General features: G+C 41.0%; 1 protein-coding gene and 1 long non-coding RNA gene across 2 annotated transcripts in view; one reads left to right on the top strand and one right to left on the bottom strand.

The window, feature by feature from the left end:
* Positions 1-20,918, bottom strand: part of LOC136572933 (NLR family CARD domain-containing protein 3-like) — a 106,147-nt gene that overhangs the window by 50,685 nt on the left and 34,544 nt on the right. The window lies entirely within an intron of this gene.
* On the top strand, positions 525-19,417 carry LOC136573616 (uncharacterized). Its single transcript, XR_010785895.1, has 4 exons — positions 525-660; positions 7,833-7,927; positions 10,345-10,375; positions 19,291-19,417. It is a non-coding gene; the product is annotated as an uncharacterized lncRNA (long non-coding RNA).

The following is a 20,918-nucleotide window of genomic DNA, read 5'->3' as shown; positions in this document are numbered from 1 at the left end:
GGAAATGAGTGTATTATATCAAGCACCTGTCAAGGAAAGGTAATCTATTTAGGACTTGTGGCACCTTTGTAAATGTTAAATTTAACAAACATCCATTTAGAATTTTCTAATGTTTATCATTCAAAAGCTATAACAATTTGTTAATGTATTTTAATTAATGGTAAAGTGGAAAACTCTAACCAATAAAAGAGTCATCCTTAAAAGTGGTTTCCAGAGTTAGAAAAACAAGTGTCCAGCAGCACTATATGGGGACATCACCCCTGCTTTGTGAAGTCCTCATGTAGTGTTGCCAGACACTTGTATGGGACTGCTCTTTCCCTGACGAAGAAGCCAGTTTTAGGCTTTGTAACACTTAGGTATTTTTTTTGGCAGGGGCGGCCATTGTAGCCAGCCGTGTGACATCACACTTTAGCCCACAGTTTTCCTTCACACCACTGCTTCCGGCCAGAGCAGTTTATGCTTTTGCAAGTTAGTGCAAGCATGCATTCCTTTAGTACTGCATCTAGGACTCAGTGATAACCACCCCTAATGAAGACTGTGAGGAACAGTTCACACTAGACTGCACCTCTCTTCAGGGGGTACGAACTGGAACGATACCACTATACAGGACTTCTCTGGAAGGCATCTCCCTGCTGACTAACAGGCTTCTTTGTACTCATGGTGAGTGCCTGCAGTTTACTAGCTGCTGACACACATATATAGTGATCTCTCACACATAAAGATGGCGCACCGCACGTGTAGAAACTGCTCAGAAGATATGGATTTCTTTATCTGGCTCCTGCCGACCTTCATTTTCACATCACATGATATATCAAAATACTCAGTCCATATAAGCACCCCACCTGGGTGTGAAGTTTAGGGTCGTCTTCCCTGTCAATTTCCTGGTCTGCACTAGACCCTGGGCTAGCAGCCCTTCCATGAATCTGGCTCTCTCTCAGCCAACGTCTCTCTCAACTTGGGTGTGAGTCCAGGGTTGTCGTCCCTGTCAGACTCTGGCCTTTGCTATGCCACCAGCCTGCAGCACCTCATCTCTGTGATATACTGCTCTGTTTAGACGCATAAAATTGGGATGCTTTGTGATTACTAGTTAAGATGCTGTGTTTTTTTCTTTCATACTTAATATAGTTTCCATTTGTTTTGTTGTGCAGTTTTACCTATTGATTTTTTTTTTTGTGCACAGCTCTCTTGTACGATTTTTAGTCAAGAAATAAACATAATATATAGCACTTGCTTGTTAGGCAAATGTCAAATTTCAAAGGTTCAAACTGAAGAAATGGAACTTATTGCTTGTTCATTACAAGCAATATTAAATGTCACGAATTCTGATTTAGTTATATCAATTATTATAAAAAGACAAATGTATAAGTTCTGATGGTGAATAATGATATTAATATTGATTCGGGGGATAAAAAAAATATCTTTAATAATGTCAGGTCAGTTTAGGACTATTCCAGGAGGAAAATGTTAATCTAGAGGTTTGAATGATGCTTATAAGAGAGACATTGGAATCAATTTAAAGTCGGAAGATGAACCAATATCTAGTACATAGGAGGTTCTTCCAATCTGGCTATCTGGGACACTTTTGTTACAAAATGAGCTATAGATGGTGTGTCCATATTGCACCAATAGAGAAGCAGTTGAGACTACAAAGATCTGTATCCTAACTTTGGTGTTAGAAGCTCTATATTTAGAAAAAAGCTATTTAGGAGATAGTTTAGGGGTTTGGGGGGCACACCATTTTAATCAGTTTGGTTACTTTTGACCAGAAGGGTTTTATTCTTTAATATTCCCACCAGATATGTAAGTAACAACCAGTTGTGAGAGAATATCTTCAGCATTGGTTAGGGAGTGATTTATCCATTCTATGAATGAATTGGGGTGTCTTATATGATCTACGGGTCAGTTTATAAGATGTTTCTTGTAGATTGATACATCTAGATGGGCATAGACTGTTTCTATAGATTTGAGTTATATCTGCGGAAGACAACTTAATATTGACCTCTCTTTCCCAGGTTCTGATATATGCAGGAACCCCTTCTTCCTCTATCAATGACTTATAGATTCTCGATATCGGTCCCTTTGAAACCCTTGCAGAAGCAATTAATTGTTCAAATTAAGTTAGATTAATGTCAAGAAAACCTTTAGCTGTTACTTTCTTTAAATTAGATGTTAATTGTAAATATATCAAGAAATCTATGGAGGTTTGAGCGAAGTAGTTTAGTAACAAAATCATGGCAAGGAATCTGTTTTCTTCTAATATATCTCCTATGGCTTTCCCTTTTGCTTTGGATCCAGACTTCCCAATTTTTCATTAATTTTCCTTTTCTGTTTGCAGAAATGCATATATTCAAACCAGCTATTGTTATTCACAAACTTAATTATATCTGTTATAATAGGAATAGAATTACCATTTCAAAATTGGGCAATAGATATTCTTGTAGCTATCAGGACATGTAATAAGGGGATACATACATTGTGGGGTAATTGACCAGAATCTAGGTTTAGTAAAGCCATAGCTGGTTTCGGGGATATCTGTATACCACAAAGAGTAGACATTAATTGGAAAGACTGAGTCCACTACCCTGAAATATATGGACAGCCCCACCACAGGTGTACTAGAGTTCCTTCTGGGGAGCCACATCTCCAACAGTTTTCAGAGTAGCGTGAGGAAATTTTCTTAAGCTTCTGGGGAGTGAGGTACCATTGGTACAGTATTTTGCGTAGGTTTTCTAAGTGATTTGCACATCTGAATACTGATGAGATGGAGGAGAAACTATTTAGCCATAGTTCATCTGTTATTGGGGTTTAAAGCTCTAGCATAATGAGATTCCTTTATTGTCTCCTTGAGTGGAATTCAACTAGGCCTCTAGTTTCGAGGGCACATTAACTCTAGTGGCAGGGGGGTGGGAAGGGGGGAGTTTTGTAGTAGGTGACAAATTCAAAGTATTTGAATAAATCTGTTCTATGGTTTTTGAAAATTGATACAAGGATGTGGAAAGGTAATGAAACCCTGGTCCATCCAAAGCTCTTTGACTTGAAAGATACCTTGTTTTTTCCAGTTTGAGAAATTTAGGTCTTCAATTGCAACAGAAAGAATATCAATACTTGAGTTATGCATGGGAAATGCAATTAGCCGTTTTTTGACTGTAAGGGCTTAGTCACACTGGCGCTTTTTCGCATGATTTTTTGTCTGCAAAACTGTTGCGCACAAAAAAAAATCGCATGACCGAACCCAGCGTCACGGCTGACAAAAAACGCTAGCAGAGTTTATCAGCCCAAGGGCTCGGTCACACAAGCGTTTTATGCTCAAAAAGAGCACTGCCTGCTATCCTTTGCAACAGCTGTGCCCCAGCTGTGGCAGAGGAGAACGATGTTCTCCCATTGAATTCAATGGAGTCAGCAATACAGCTGGCTCCATTGAAAGCAATGGGCTGCCGGTAATTGCTGTAGTAATTTTCAGGGAAGGGCTTCAAATATAAGCCCTTCCCTGAAAAGCATCCAAAAAAGTGTGAAAAACAAAACAATATATATACTGACCTTTTTGCAGCTGCCGGAGATCAGCCGCGTCCAGCCGGCTCTTCTCCTGAACTACTTTCTGTAGTATTCAGCAGGCAGGGATTTAAAATCCCCACCTGCTGAATGGGCTGCCTCTGATTGGTCCCAGCCCTCAGCCAACCAGAGAATGGGTGAATTCATGAATGGGTGAGTGAGTGCTGCCTCTGATCGGCGTCATTGTATTTAATGGGAGAACATTGTTCTCCTCTGCCACAGCTGTGACAGAGGAGAACGATCTTTAGTATATGTTCTCAATCGGGTCGGCGCTGCTGCCGCCGGCCCCATTGAGCGAACATACAAGAACACAGATTTGCGCAGAACGCAGATACATGTGTTCTGCGAATCGTTGTGTCATATAATTTTCGGCACATCCGCATAAAAAACAGACATGTGACCAATCCCATTGCAAAGCATTGGGTATATATAGATGCGGATTGCAAGCGCTTCTGCAAATCGGGCAAAAAAGCGCCTGTTTGACTGAGCCCTTAATATATTGCAAATATTTGTAATGGCTTGGAGTGTGGCTGAATAAAAGGGATAGTTACACTTGAAAAATAGGTGTGCTAGAAAATGGTTCCTGAGTGAGAATTTTTCAATTATAAAGCTTTCAAGCAGGACCCATTTTGAGTGATCATTGAGCCATATAGACCTGAGTTGTTCTAAAATAGAAGATCTATAATATTGTATGAAGGAAATCTATGACCCCCTTTCCTTTGGTGCTGGAAGAGAATATCAGTTTTGGTTCTGGATTTTTTATTCCTCCAAATAAAAAAAAGATTGGATTTTTTGAGCAAGGCTATTGATAAATGGATTGGGACATTATGGAAAAAATAAAGAATTTTGGAAAGAATCATCATTTTGGCTGTAGTGATTCTAACTAGCCAGGATATGCCATAGGTTTCTAGGTTTATGTAATTCTGCTTTAATTGAGGGGATTAGGGGATTATAGTTTACTGCAAATAATTTTGATGTGGAAGCGGTTAATGAATTGCCTAGGTATGGTATGGAATTTTTAGCCCAGGTAAATTTGTATAAATTGGTGAAGCGGATAAGAAAGGATTTTTTGAATTCAAGATTAAGTATCTGATTTTGAAATATTAATTTTGTAGTATGAAATCCTGGAGAAATCATCATCAATTATTTTAGAGACAGCAGGTAGGGAAGTGGCTGGATTTGAGAGTGCTAGAATTACAATGTTCGCAAAAAGTCCTATTCTGTATTCCCTTTCTCCTATTCTGATTCCGTTGATGTTTTGTGTGAGTCTAATATGGCTTGCAAATGGTTCTATAACTAGGGCGAAGATTAATAGAGACATGGGTCATCCCTGCCTAGTACCATTGCTGATTGTCAATGGCTTGGATGGGAAGCTTGAAGAATACACTAAAGTGTTGGGAGAAGAGTAAAGGGACATACCCGCTGATAGGAAATTGCCTTGAAATCCAAATTTTTTAAGGACGGAGTATAGATAGCCCCAGTGAATTCTATCAAATGCTTTTTTAGCGTCTAGTGATAACAGCAAAGAGGGGATTCATCGTTTTTCAACATATTCAATCAGGTTGATAAAGCGTCTAGTGGCATGTGATGTTTGCCTATTTTTAATAAACCCTACTTGATCATTCAATATTAATGAATGGAGAATATCTGCCAACCTGGAGGCTAGAATTTTGCCGTAGCTTTTCACAACCATGTTTAATAATGAGATGGGCCTGTAGTTAGAGGGAGACGTATGCAGTTTCCTGGCTTAGGTAGAGTAATGATCAGAACATTGAGCATTTCAGGCGGGAAGGAATTCTGTATTATAGTATGATTGAAAGTTCTCAGAAGATAGGGTGCTAAAATCGTGGGAAAGGCTTTAGAATATTCATTTGCGAGACCGTCTGGTCCTGGGGATTTGTTGGATTTTAACAATGTAGTGGTGTCTAATATTTCTGTAGTAGAGATTTCTTTATTTAGAAAGTCTAGTTGGAGGGAGGTAAGGAGGGGGGGGGGGGGGGGGGAGATATCGCCTAAAAATTTGTCTAGAAGTATTTGATTCGGATGTGTGATTCATGGGTCTTTTATCACATTGTATAGTGAGCTGTAGTGTTTAGAAAATTCCTGTTATTTCTCAAAGATTCATTATTTTGGGAGTTCATTAAAAAGGGGATCCTAAATTTGTGTTCTTTGGGTTGAATTCTATTGGCAAGGAATTTAGAAGCTTTATTACCTTGGGTGTATTGAGTTATTTTAGCTTTATGGAGATGAAGTTCGTATTCGTTTTGTAATAGCGAATGGAGTTTGTTTTAATTCCACCAAAATCTCATCTGAATGTTGCTTTTTGTTTTGAGTTTCAATCAGTAGGGAATTTGGGGTTTTCTGTGTATTCTCTAAGTAGCGATGGCGCTGTGCGTCCTCTCACTCCATGCTCTAAGCCACACCCTCACTACTGAAACCTTATTAGAACAAACAAGATATTAAAAATAGCGAATTTACATTTTATAAAAGCTGGAGAGTCACAGCTTGAACAAAAGTGCATAGTACCGTGCAGTATCCTGGCATGACTTCCCTCTCAGTAACAAGTATGGCTCTTCCAGGCATGTCAATGATCCCAAATTTCACATTCTGTTTACCTAGTCTCCAACCCTGGCACCCGGTGAAGTCAGGGCAGGTCCAAGCATCCTACCTCACACAGAAGATCAATGTCCTGGCACAAACAGCATGATGATGTCACTACATTATGCCACCTTCACCGGGCTGCTGACTAAAAGTGCAGAATAGCAGCTGAAGCCCTGGTCAGGTACCTTTTTGCTGACTATCACTCATTAGGAGAGCATGCAGGGAGCAGTTATTACTTGTTAAGGAGCACACATGGGCATTTTATTATTAATGGGTGATACTGTTACTTTTAAAGAGGAACTTGGGAGCAATATTACCTACAAGGACATTATTACTGGTTAGGGAGCAAAAAGAAAGCACTATTTCTAAGAGGCACAAATGCAGAATTATTACTTTCTATGGGTCACACAAGAGCATTATTACTGTCTAGAGGAACAAGAGTTATTATTACTTTGTAAGGGGCAATACAATGAACATAATCACTGTCTGGGGGCACTATTAGTGTGTGAGACACTAAGAAAAGCACTATTACTGTGTCGGGTACAAAAGATAGCACTTTTACTATGCAGTGTACTAGTAAGACAGGAAAAGTGATTGACTTCAGTCAGAGATGACATCACCCAGGATCACTGAAAGTTATTGAACTCTAATCATTTATGTTGTCTGCATAGGACTACTGTCTGGTGTAAATGATGTAATGATCTTGGTACAGTGTTTTTTCTTCAGTAGCAGTATGGTGGTATTATTTATTCACTATTTGGTGGCTGTGGTCATGGTGTGGTAGTATTATTTTGCCATTGTATAGTGGTAATATTGGCCTTTGTATAGTGCATTCTGTTCAGTAAGAGAATGTAAATAATTAGTTACTGTATGATGGTAATATTTGCTCTTGGGGTTGTGGCAACAATGTTATGTTGTGTTTGTGTTCTCTCCCTCTTTCATGTATTCTCTCTTTTTTGTTACCTCTCTTTTTTAATTCACTTAGACTGCCTAAAACTAAGTAAAGACAGCCCTGAAGTAACGTACAACTGTTCAATAAATCTGGTGCATGTCTGGCCAGTTAATGCGCCAGACTGAAATCTACAGCAGCTACAAGCTGTCGTAAATTACAGTAAATCCAACAGACCTGTGAGGTGATGCCCCCATTTTGCTATGCTGCTCTCACTTTTAGAAAATTGGCAAGCAGGGCTCAAAAAGGCCCAAAACTTTATTTTTTTGTTTGCATGAGTGTGACTTGCGCAAACATTTGCAACTTTTTTACACCAGAATACTCATGTATGGGAGTTGTTGAATTCCCACCCATGAGCTTAATATACATCTATGTATAAAAATTACTAAAAAAAATAAATCCATATTGATGACTCAAATGAAATGCAGCAAAATCTTGATGATAGTCCAAAAAAATGGAAAAGTAACAGCTATTAAGGGGGTTTTCCCACTATCTAAAATTGCTCCACAGCACTCTGCACTTCCTAGTTGCTGATGATTAGGACATGTGACTGCAGCAGCCAATCACTTGTCAGAGCAGTGAACTTCTGTAGGCAGCGATTGGCTGCAGCAGTCACATGTGTTGATCAACTGCAACTACTAGGAAGTACAGAGTGGCTGTGGAGCAATTTTAGATAGTGAGAAAACCCCTTTAAACTAACATGTGGCTAAAATGTGACTTTTATTTCTCTTAGACCCAAACAGGTATATGGAAATGGAAAGGTTTCTGCCATATCTGCTATAGACTTCAATGGAGTATGAACATGCATATACAACAAATTAGGAACAGGTAAGCCAGCACCTTTGTTCTTGCTATTGGCGATTATCTCAGCAGTCCCACCATCATGACCTGTCATTTATTACATATCCAGTCAATATACCAAAGATTTTAGAAGTAGGAGAAAATCCCTTTCATGAGGAGTTACCACGATGCACAGATGAGCCGGGTATATTACAAATTAATACATCAGAAAAACCTTGTCAGAAATCCCTTTAGATTACGACAGAACAGAAATGCACTGATCATCTCTACAGTAGTTACAAAACAGGAGTATTTCTGTAGTCTGTGTGATAAGAGCCTGAGGGTTTATACGTGGCACCATGGCAATGCACCTGGGGTGAAGACCAACAGAAGTTCATCGCTTTTGATGAATTCCTGCAGAATACTGGACTCCAACCTTGATGTATATTTATTACTGGGAAATGGGAATATACTGTTGTCTGTCTAATAAATAATATATCATATGTGATGATTTCTATTGTTTATTTTTAGACGTGCGAGATTAATACATGACGGAAATTGTTTGCAGAGACATTTGTACAGAGGCGATGTCACCATAGAAACACAGTGGTTAAAGAGTAGGATAAAAATACACATGAAATATATTTATTGTATGTATTGAACAGATGTAATTATACTGCATTTAGCACATTAGGCCAGCATACTGTAACTGTACATAATAATAGTACAATTAATAAGCAGAATTAGCATCTGATAGGACTTGTTTTCTATAATTGATACTTATACTTCAGGCTTTGTTCCCATCTCTGCTATGAATTCCATATTTCTATTCCATCATAGAAGCAAAAAAAGCAGAATTTATAGCTTTAATGGATCTGTAACACAATGGATCCCAACAGTGCCTGATGGACCCCACTAACTATAATGAGGTCCATCGGGTGTCAATCATGGTGTCCATCCTTTCACTGGAAAAATTGCCTATTTTTTTAAAGCTTTTTGACTGACTTTTTCAAACACAGATGTAAATGAAACCTAAGGCCGGATTCACACGCACGCAAATATGCCCATGTGAATAAGCACTACATGAGAGCCTAACCCGAAAGACTTCATTCTAACCTGCGTACCTTACCACGAGCAGGGTAACACAAGGGTGGTCAAAGAAGGACTTTGAGAGATGCTCTGGATGCTGTTCTCCTCCTCATGAAGATTTCCTCCTACCTGTAGCTGACAGTTTGTATACACCGAATCGCCTGTTGCCTTACCACAGTTTGGAGAATTCGCTCCGAATAGAGTAAGGCCTCATGTCCACGGGGAAAAGATTATTTAAAATTCGCAACATTTTTCCCGCACGCGGATTCGCGGCCCATAGGGATGCATTCGACACCCGCAGGTAGTTAAGTACCTGCAGATGTCATTTTTCCCTTCAGGCGCGGATCTATGTGCGGGAAAAAACCACAACATGCTCCATTTTGGTGAGGGTCTCTTGCGGGGACGGCGCCCGCAGGCTTCTATTGAAGCCTATGGAAGCCGTCCGGATCAGCGAAACCTCCGTACCAGAATTAAAACTTACCTGTCCGGACGCTGCGGATCTTCCCTCTCGTCGCAGCCGGATCTTCTTTCTTCGGCCTGGCGGATGTGTCCAGCGCATGCGTGCGGCACGCTGCCGGCGTGCCGAGCACATCCGCCGGGCCGAAGAAAGAAGATCCGGCCGCGACAGAGGGAAGATCCGCAGCGTCCGGACAGGTGAGTTTATTCTTATTTTTAGCCTCATGTCCCCGGGAAAGGAGGGACCCGCTGTGGGATTCTGCATGGAGAATCCGCGGCGGGCCTGATTTTCCCCGTGAACATGAGGCCTAAAAGTTAAGTTCAATACAACTAGTCTTTGCTCGTGTTTTTTAGTGCCTTCAGACCACTCATACTTTCAGACCGGGTTTTGTTCTTCTACTGGTCTGCAACCAGGCCGCTTGAGTGAGCAGTTAGGCCCAAGTCACGTTTCTACATACTCCCATTATAATTCACCAGAATTTTATCTGCTTTGGGGGCCGTGCAAGCATATGAACAGGCCCTGCATGCACTTAAAATAAGGTACAACAAGCCGATATGCCAGCAAATCAAAGCTCGTTCACTGCGCAAATACATGGTCTGGTCAGAACAGCCCAGGTGGTGGGTAATTCGGCGATATGACCGACCAGCTTCACGCAATTCAATAATGCGCCCCTCTCAAACTCTGTTAACTGGGCAAAATCTCTTCTCTGCGTTGTAGAGGCGCCTAGTGGTCAACAAACTCTACACAAGTGGGAAAAGGTCACTACAAACAAGGAGCCTCCGAGAGCCTTTTTATTATGCCGAAGGTAGAACCATTTTAAAGGCCTCAGGTGGCAAGACTGTTCATCTAACCATTTACCTTCTGTCCCTCCTATTGGACCATATAAATGGTATGATACTTTCCCTGGTTTTATTTGTAGGCTTAGTCCCAAGAGAGATGTATTCTTAAAGGTAGGTACCCATCTTTCCCAGGTTAAGATTAGACCACCTGATATTAGCGTTACGACCCATCTAAAAGCTTGGTCACCTGGACGTTGGTAGATGGGCCAATATGATTTGATCAAATTATATACAAAGAACCTTGCTTTATTTAATGTGGTTAGTGTGTATACTGTAATTTGGTATATTTCTGATAAATGTATTTTGAGAGCTGTTGCCACTTTTTTGGTTTCTGCGTTCATCTAATCACACCACAACTCTAATCATTTGTATATCTACTTGAGATGTAACTGCATGCCGAATTTTGTAGCAACACAACTCCTTCTAGGGGCTGGAATTTGTACTCGCAAGTATAAAAACATAACTGACATATCAGGTTAAAAGCATATGACATGTCAGTCAATGGTCCTGATAGGCAACATCTTTTTAACTTGATGTCTATGTTTTTGAGGAAAGACTAGTTCTGTATTGCTGGCCGTCTGAATGGTAAAGTAAAACTGTTTCTGTTATAATTAATCGATGATTCGGACAGCAGCCTTGTGATGGAGCCTGACTGATTACAGCCGATTTCTTGTGTGGGGGATCTGTAGTAGTTGTTTCCGTAGTGTCTGAGAAGGTTACTTGCAAGAGTGCTCATGGCAGCTGGTACCTTGTCCCAAAGGGACATCCAGGGAGAGCTAAAGCTAGGAGAAGTACTAGGGAATACACAACCATGCCCCAGATTAGACAGAAAAGGAAAACGAAAGGGTACCCCAAAGACACCAAAGCACCAGGGAAGAAATGGATGCTCAAACACAGAGGAAGAACCTCTATGTGTGGTTGAGGGAATAAGGAAATGATAAATCCTCGCTGATAAAAAGATAAATATTTATTTAACAAACAGAAAAGGGCACAACGCGTTTCGGAATTTACAAAGGTACTTCTTTTTCAAGCACAAATCTATTTGTATAGCAGAGTTAAAGTATCATTTGCAGTATATAAAGTGTAAGGTGTGACACGTAACGAATAGACGAAAAATAAAAAATATATAAAAAAAGAATATATCAACTTAAAATCTATCAAAAAACAGGCATCAATGAATAAAGAGAGGTGGATGCATCAATTGGGAGGAAGAAATGCATCCATTGAAAGTTATTTCGCATGCTTCTAGTGTTATAAAATGTAGTAGATAATCAAAAAATATATCAGAATAAAATAAATTCATCCATTTATATATATTAGTATTTAAATATAATGGGGTCCGTCCGGTTTCCACCCAGCTGCCTGGCTTTTGGATGGAAGAAATAGCGCTACATGCAACACTTTTTCTTCTGGTATTTGGAGCCTGATCTGTGACGGAACCTCCGACCTGTAGTTCCAATGCAGATGTGAAACCGGCCTTACATCATTAACATCAATTTGTCATTGTCACACACGATATCTGACCATATCACAATCGGTCAGATATCGTGCGTGAAGATATGTGAAAGCACCGTCAATGTGACATTCTGGTCTGTGTCATAGTACAAGACTATAATTTGAAGAAGTTATGTGCAAGGATTATCATAGCATGATCTTGCATTACGTTCTATTGCTTTTCCGTCCATTGGCAGGATATTCATGACTATTCCCTGTATGTCGGATTGTTATTAGTTAGAATTTCATAAAGTCAGATCTAGAAGTGGGAGCAGAGTTGGCTGCATGCTTATAACTTCAGGCAGAATAAATAACATTTCAGTGGCAACACAGCCAAAGCAATGCATCCAGGGTGTCTGCCACAGGGATATAAATGCCATGGTAAACGACAGTCATTGGCAGTCAATGTGCTTCTTCCTGCTATTCCCAATAAAAAAGCATTTTTGAAGCTATATATATATATCTATCCTCTACTGAGTGCATTTATAATATGTAATATTATGCATATTATGCAAATTGTAGTGTCATTATGTTTAACATTATGGCCAAGTCTGACATTACTGATCCCAAAAACTGAAAGGCGCAAGGACCCTTCAGCTTTTTTGCCTGCACAGCGCTGTAGTGAGAAGTTGTGAAGCAGCTACAACATTTAACTAGTGGATCGGTGGTGATCCCAGCAGCTGGACTTCCCATATATCAGGGAATTATGGCATATCATAGCAATAGGTCATTTCCACAGAAGGAAAAACCCTTTTACGATATACTATAATCCTCTTCTACTATTAATGTTGTACAGTATTGAGCATTTCCGAATACCATGGCTCCCTAATGGGGAAAATGCATTGGGAACCTGTATTGGTATACGACTATTGAGTTGCTTGGTGACCCTGGACTGTCCTTATAGGTTTATGAGTTCTACTTGTATATGCTTATAACAATATCTGTGGATTTTGGTGGAAGCACAAATGAGTGAATCAATGGAAATAATCATTTTGCTTATGGGTTGATGATCCTGGATATAATTTGCATTTTTTTCTCACACCTTGATTTGGCGTATATGCTTATTGGATCTTCTTAAATTATATGGAGATACTTTAATTTTGTTATATTCATAGGTTGTATGGACTTACAGGGCGTATTTTAGTGAAAGGTTCTGGTACGGGGCTTGAACTCCTGTTCTCTGGTGGTCATGCAGTGTTGCCCGAGACCAAAATGTGTCATGGGTTTCTGGCCCATCCATGCAGACTGCTGCAACTAACACAAGCGAAGTTTCCAGTGTAAGTGGAGCAAGCCCACTTCTGGTAGCTAAATCACCTCTGGAAAGGTATCTGGGCACCATGCAGGCTGCATCATTACCCAAGCCGATGTGCACACTAAATGCAATACATGCACCGTTCTCGCCAGAAGCGACGTGGGTCAAGATGCGGGCGCATCCACATAGACTGTCGGGAAAGAAATTAACATATGTTCCAACCACCCCAGAGCCGGCAGGATAGTTCTAGTTTTCAACTGCTGTCACGATTCTGGTTCAGGTTTGGAGCCTTTTATTGTTACAAGAGCTGTCCAGGAAGCTGAATAGGTCAACAGGAAGAGCTGCCACCTGGAGAACAAGAGATCCTCGGTTCAAGCCCTGACAGCTGCTGTCCTCCCATTACAGATGCTCTGCTGAATATTTCAGACAACTCAGAGGTAATTAACATGTCCTCTAAATCAAAACTGGTGGCCAATTCAGTAGGCATCATTTTATAGTTTAATATCCAGTTTAAAGCTAGTCACTTACCAGGAGTGAACAACCCCCAAATGAGGTAGCAGTAGTGGTGATGCCTTAATGTTAATGAAGTTCTAAGGCTAAAGCCGGCCTACGCCCCACCTTTTCTAAGCGCAGGTGGGGTTTTTTTGCACAAAAAAGGCACCTGATATAGAAGGGCTAGAGCTCTGTCACAATACGCAGGGTGAGAGTAGAAGCAGTGGCAGAGCACCTTGGGGGTAATGGACACCTGTATGAAGAATGACTGTTGCTTGACAAGTCATGGGGATACTTCGGGGAAGCCCGGATATCTCTTGCAAGCAGAGACGTATAGGCCGTAGGCCTAACTACTCAAGGCCAAACCTGCAGGCCTGTTATAGCAAATGTCAGGACGCCAAAGGCTTATGGAACTGTCACTGTAAGCAAAGACACAATGGTCATGCAGATGCATCTTTACATCGCATGCATGACCTACAGGTGTCCTGACACCCCATGTGTCACCGCACAGCCAATAGGAAAAGCACACCCTGTGGCAATACTAAAATATACAAAATGTAATACTGAATGACCACCAGGGGCCTTACTTATACCATTATATAATAGCAAACAGGCTATAACACATTCCTATTATGTTGCTATTTCCGGTTGCGTACCGCATGCACGCGCAATGGACATACCCCTCTACAATGGTTTGGGTACAGTGAGCCAAGCCAACGATAGTTACATTATTTTTTGTGGGAAGTAGTGAAAAGCAGGACACCACTAAATGTAATGGCCATTCACACAGGTGGTAATAACCTAACATGTCAACTAAGTTGTTGATCCTCATTACTAATATAGAGGCAGACAATTATTGTTTAAAAATGTGGCCAGGAGTAACAGTTACATGGTTCTCCATAGTAGAAAGAAGGGAATGGAGGCAATTAATATCAGGTTCATCAGTAAAAAAAAGTCCAGGAGAAAAGTAAACAGTCAATGGGAGCTTTATAGAAGCCCGTAGAGGTGCAGCGTGCCGGCATGATCTAGTGGATTACAAATGCCAAGGATTATTTGACAGTATAAGGTACATTGTCTGAGGTGGACCTTAGCAACTTTAATAACTTCTTACAGCAAAGTCTGCAAACATGGTGGGAGTCGGGTAATGAGTGAGCATGTTGGCACTAACAAGTAGGACAATGCAAATTGCCCTACTTTGTAGATGTCAGAATTGTGGCATTATCCAGCAGGCATAGCATCCTTGTTTCAGTGACGGCACTAATGCCTGTAAAGGGAACCACACAGCGGTTCGGGAAGGTCTCTTAAGGCCAATGTTAAGCTAGTAACCAAGCTACCAATGCAGCAATGGGTCAATATTAATCCAGCAGACACACTTATGATGTGGCCATTAATAGGCTTATATCAAGCTGGTGACGTGGCTACAACTACTTCTTGGAGGAAACCACGCTGTAATAATGGTGGTTCTCAATGGAGCCAATGTTAAACCAGCTAACAATGCTGGCGAGGTGGTATGCATATAGAAGTGCGCACAAGTGTAACCTGAAATGCCTCAGAGCCGGACAGCAGGGGGAGGCTTGGTTCAGTTTGTAGAGGATCAGGTGCCACTACTGATGTCAGGCTCCCTAAAGTATTGCCTGTAAATAAAATGTGCCATATGCCACAAATTTTGGTTTCCAAAAAGTATTTTTCAGTGTTTTTTTTTTTTTTTTTTTTTCTTGTCATGCAGTACAAAAACAAAAAAAAGATTCCATGTTGATTCTACTTCAAATTTCTGATATTTACTGCCAATAATATGCGCAGAGGTTAGGCGCCACCAAGTGGTGGATGTACATAGTACATCAATTAAACAACAATGTTAAAATGCTCTGTTTTCTACACAGTACATTATGGAAATTCTTAATTCTAGACAATCCTAAAATGTGTTAGGATATAAAAGAAGCTATATTTATCATGATAAGGCCATTACTTATAATATTAAACCTACTGTAAAATACGTGTATGTTCAAATTCTTTCAGTGTACACCAGAAGCCTGTTCCTAATTACTTTACAAGAACCCAACTGAAGTTCTTCTGTTTAGCATTATATCTGACTCAGCAAGTAGCAGAAATGCTGTGGAAAATTTCTGCAACAATTAGCAGAAATCTGTCCTCAGTTGTTAGCACTGCTGCCTCGCAGCATGACCAAGGGCAATACCTAGATGGGGTTTTTATCTTCTCTTTGTGTTTATATTTCTTGTTCTTCTCTTTCTATGGAGCATAAAGGAAAAAGGTTTGGTGGCTCTGCCGTTAGCACTACTGCCTTGCGGTGCTAAAGTTCTAGCGTTAAATCTAGGGCAACATCTGGATGCTGTTTTTCAAAGTTCATGCAGATGTTGTTCTTGGTGGGATTTGAACCTAGAACTCCAACATTGAAGGTCAACAGTGATAAAAGCTGACACACACACCCACCTCTTCCAATGACTTTAATGGGCCACCCACTTCTCCCAATGACTGTAAAGGGGTTTACTCATTACTTAAAATTGCTCCACAGCCATTCTGTACTTTCTGGTTGCTGCCAACCAGGACATGTGACTGCAGCAGCCAATCCCTAGCCACAGCAAGGACCACTTCTACCCAGTGATTGGCTGCAGCAGTAACATGTCCTGGTCAGCAGCAATCACGAAGTACAGAGCGGCTGTGGAGCAATTTTAGGTAATGAGAAAACCCCTTTCCAGGAGTCGGAACTAGGCTGTCCTGATTCCCAATTATTTTTTGAAAATCGGGCACTTCTGACTCGAATATTACAATAATCACTCAACACTAATCAAGAGGGCTACCCTGCACCTTCCACCTACGAGGCACAAAGTACTCACAACATCCTACATCAGAAAGACAAATTTCATCCTGGAAAAGGATACTTGATACTTTTTTGACTAGCAAGTACTAATAGAATATCGAGGGCTCATTCACACGATTGTGATTTCACCATGTATTACGCACACAATGTACGTACATGTAATATGTGGTGAATCGAGTCAATGCATTGATTTTTATTGACCCACTCACTAGCGGGTTTTTCTTCTATTGCGTATGATACATTTCATATGCAACACTGTTAAGAGACAGAGCGGAGAATTAAAAAAACAAAAAACTAGCCACGGTACGCATGGCCACGTCCATGAAATATACTGTTATGCTGCTATGAGCAGTGCACAATCGCCGCTTTATGTAGCGACAGCTCCTGCTCAGCTAATGCACCTTTTCTAATCACTGCCCTATATAGTTGTCATGGGCCTTTCAGACAGTGCTGCAGTGTTGTTGTGAGATTTGTTAACATAACTCCATATTTAGCTGCTGCTCCTGCAGTTACCTCGCTATCTGCTAATTTTCTGTGTTTTATTGTTCCTCTGTTTGTGTATCATGCTGTCTGTTACTCTTGTGAGTCTGCTTCTCTGTTTATCCTTGTCAGCTTGTTCCTCCTTTGTTTCCGTACTCCCCGATATTGTTCGGTCTTTTGTAATATAGGTGTTCTGTCCTGTCAAGGTCAGTCAGCACCTAGAGGAAGGCTGCAGGGTCATCTTTCTCAGAACGCCAGCCCTACTTTTAGGCAGGGGTTTCCCTCTTCTTGTTATCAGCTCAGGACAAGATACTTTCCCTAGTTTCCATCTGTATATGGGGTTTGTACATATAGTATCTTACCTCCCACGGTAGGGTTGGCTGTCAACCAAGCTGGATTGGATCATCACCTACCCAGTAGGTTGACACAGTGGTTCTACATCCATAGTTGTTACAAGAGCATTAAAAGAGGAAGCGAGATCTGAGAGACAGTGTGGTGAAAAGGAGAAAGTGTGAGTACAAAAGGAGTATTTTATTAATGAAAGAAAGTAGGAAGGAATCAGTTAATGTAAGAATAGAAGAAGAAAGCATCAGCTAAAGAAACAGTAACTGAAGAAAGGAGAAGATTCATGCTTAAGAAAATAGAGGACAGAGAGAAACACAAGAGCAAAGCATAGCAGATAGAGAAGATTCCCATACTTTTCACTATTATGGAGCTCAAGTGTACTGATATAGTTACTGTACTTAATGCTTGCATCTTAGCAAATGTGTGTATCTACCTCAAGAAATGAAGTTATGCAAATTGTATGAAGTGTATTAAAGATCCTTCTCTCTGACAAAATAAACTGTTCCACCATTTGAAAGTTTAGAACTGCCTCCTGGAGTCCCTTTCTCACCACTGCAACATCTGCACTGAGGTACCACACTACTACTCTCCAGGGGAAAGGACAATTCCCATTTTATTTTATTTTCCCATTTTTATTATTATTTTGTCTGGCACAGGTCTCAGCCTGTATACAACAGTTGACAGTTGCCATCAATTTATATATAGACAGTTTTCCACTAGAGATGAGCGAGGGGGTTGCAGCGGGGAGTGGGGTGAGAGGGAGAGAGAGAGTTCCCCGCTGCTACCCCCCGCTCCGCCACGCCTCCCCCCCCCCCCCCCCCCCGCCCGAATCTTTTCACCCAAGTATGGAAGTACTCGAAAATAGCGATGCTCGTTCGAGTAATTACTCGAAACAAGTATATTTGCTCATCTCTATTTACCACCATACACTGCCCAACTTCACTGGTAGCCCAAAACGTCATGAATAGGCTTAATTTATACATCTGTCGGTAACCGCATTTGTAAATATATAAATAATAAATATTATTAAATAATAAAAGAGCCACCTCTACTGTGACAACAGCTACAAAACCCCCTCTGTATTCGTGCCTACTGAAAATGCTTGAGCCAAAGGGAAACACTGAATATAACACAAGCTATGAACAGTTTGTACACACTGCTGGTTTGTACACACTGCTGACTATCACCAATAGGAAATACTATAAATGGCATCATTATATTTTACTACTAAATATTACATACACGATGGGATTATCATTTTGAAGCAGCCTGATTATTCTTGGAACAGATGCCAAACTGCAGGTCTACAAGCATTTTTGACAAGTAAAGGAAGCCAAATATTGCTGTGTGATCCAGAATTCTCCTGCTGTTTACTTGTTTTTGATAAAGTTTGTAATATTTTTGGATTAGGATGCAAATTCAAAGATACTTTTCATCAGATTTATATAAAATTCCTTACTTAGAATTCCTACCTGGTTTCACAATACAGTATGAAATAAAGACGCTGGAAACCAAAATGTTATACAGGAAACATTACGGAACTAATATTGACATATAGACGACAAAATTGTATATCTGTAATGACGCAGAGTCAACACTAGATGGCAGAACTGAGCTTTACCTATAGCAGTCACCTTTCCTGGGTGCTAATGCTGTCTCCCAGTACTCTGATTCCCCCAGGACTTATAGTAGGGCCAAATTCTATAACAACTGAACTGACAAGAATTATATTAAGCACGTATCAAAACAAGTAGGTAATGCAAAAATAGAAGATCGCCAATAGAAGACAAGAACAAGGTGGTGACGATAATCAGATGATAGCAGAAATGAATGATGATGGTAGTCAGATAATGGAGCAGATGGTTGACGGAAACAGAAATAACCTGATGGTACATAACCCTAACATGCTAGCTCTTCGTAAGTGTTCTTCTCTACCTAATGATGACCTTGACACCAGACAACACTGTCCCTGAGTAACTCTCAGATATCACTAATGAAAACCCAGAGAACTCCTTCTATGATAACACACAAGCAATTATTGTTCAGAAAAATAAAAACTGTAGTATGTTGTTCACATTTTTTACTTCTGCTTTTGATGCACTTACACAGCCAATTCTTTCTCCATAGATTGTGATGGCGTATGCGCATCCTGCTTTCGAGGAACAAGCTCTCTTGTTTTTGACAATGGTGGTGGTCACAGATGACAAATCAGCGCCTTACTTTTAAGATCTGTCTGATTGCTGGTTCCTAACAATAAAACACTGCAACCCATTTAATGCTGAATATTTTATTGAATTGCATTGCAAGAAACTACAATGTAAGTCAGATACAGGTGATCTCCATAAATGACCTAAAGGCCATTAATAGGTCTCCAGCTGCCGTGGCAAGCATCAATACCCCACAATTGCATCTCATGAGGGGGGGGTTGATGGGATGAGAGAAGGAGCTCCCTGACTCTGTAAACTACTTATAATCTGTGGTCAGTACTGACCATGCCATCTAAGGGGTTAAACATCAGGGAATTGGAACTAGCTACAAACCAGACCATTAACACAGAAACTAGGCTGCAGGTCTAAGCCTTCCCCTCCGGCCCAGTGACCAGCCAGGAGGAGTAACGTGGGTTGAGGTGGAGACCGGCACTTACCAGCGTTGGTCTAAAGAGCAGTGACACTGAGCTATGGCCGAGGAGGGGAGTCATAGAACACATGCTGCAGGCACCATATTGGAGAGAATAGTGAGGGCTTAGGCACAGCCCATCTCCCCTGTGCTAAGCATGGCAGTTTTTGGCGCCATAAGCACCTGATATATATGGGTTGAAACTGCATCACAGCTCCGGTCCTTGAGGCAGTTACTATAACACAGAGGCAGCAAAGTGGTGTACATGGCAGCCATTGTTAAGGGTCTGTGCTGTGGGTAATTTCTCGATCCTGGCGCAGTGAGATGTAATGGCGCAGTGAGGCACATAACATAGAGTAATGTGTAATGTGGGAGAGAAACCGCTAGTATAATGATGATGATGATGATGATGATGTGACGACATCTGGATATTTTAAGTGATATCTATGATGTACGCGTTCTATAAGTTAGGATGCTGCTTCTATGTGGCATTTGAGGTCACACAATGATGACTATGTATGTAGCTGTTACACCGCAATTAATAAGATGTAAAATTCTGCTGATAAAATACAACGAACACTTTGTGATTTGCTGCTACCAGAAGGAACTAAAGAGGAACAGAACAAGACGAGAAGTACTGTCGCTTTAAGGCTGGGTTCACACAGGGCGGATTTGCAGCGGAAATTCTGTCCGGAATTTCACTGTGGCAAAATCGCCTGCGGACGCTAATCCCGGGATTACCCAGCCATTTTCCACTAATCTCGTCCACAGGGGATGGAAAATCCGTTGCGGCAGAAGCCGCCAATGCCGCGCAGATTCCCCGGCCGCAGCATGTCAATTTTTTTTCCCGGTTGCGGCTGCGTTCTCCTCTATGGGAGCGCCGGCAGCAACAGAAAAGCGTGCAGCCAAGCCGCTCCAAAACCTGCGGCTAAATGCCGTGGGTTTTAAAGCGGCGCTTTACCGCAGGAAATCTCGCTGTTTGTTGCTGCGGCAAAACCACGAGATTTCCGCCGGGAATACATCCCATGTGACCCCAACCTAAAAGCACTATCACTTTAAGTGAGAGACTTATGCTTACAGTTTGTTATGCAACATTTAAAGTACGAAAACCCTCCTATGGAGCGCAATACGGTTTATTA

Source organism: Eleutherodactylus coqui, chromosome 7 (genome assembly GCF_035609145.1).
Source record: "Eleutherodactylus coqui strain aEleCoq1 chromosome 7, aEleCoq1.hap1, whole genome shotgun sequence".
Lineage (NCBI taxonomy): Eukaryota > Metazoa > Chordata > Amphibia > Anura > Eleutherodactylidae > Eleutherodactylus > Eleutherodactylus coqui.
Note: the sequence above shows the minus strand (reverse complement) of the source record. Positions and strands in the feature narration are given on the sequence as shown.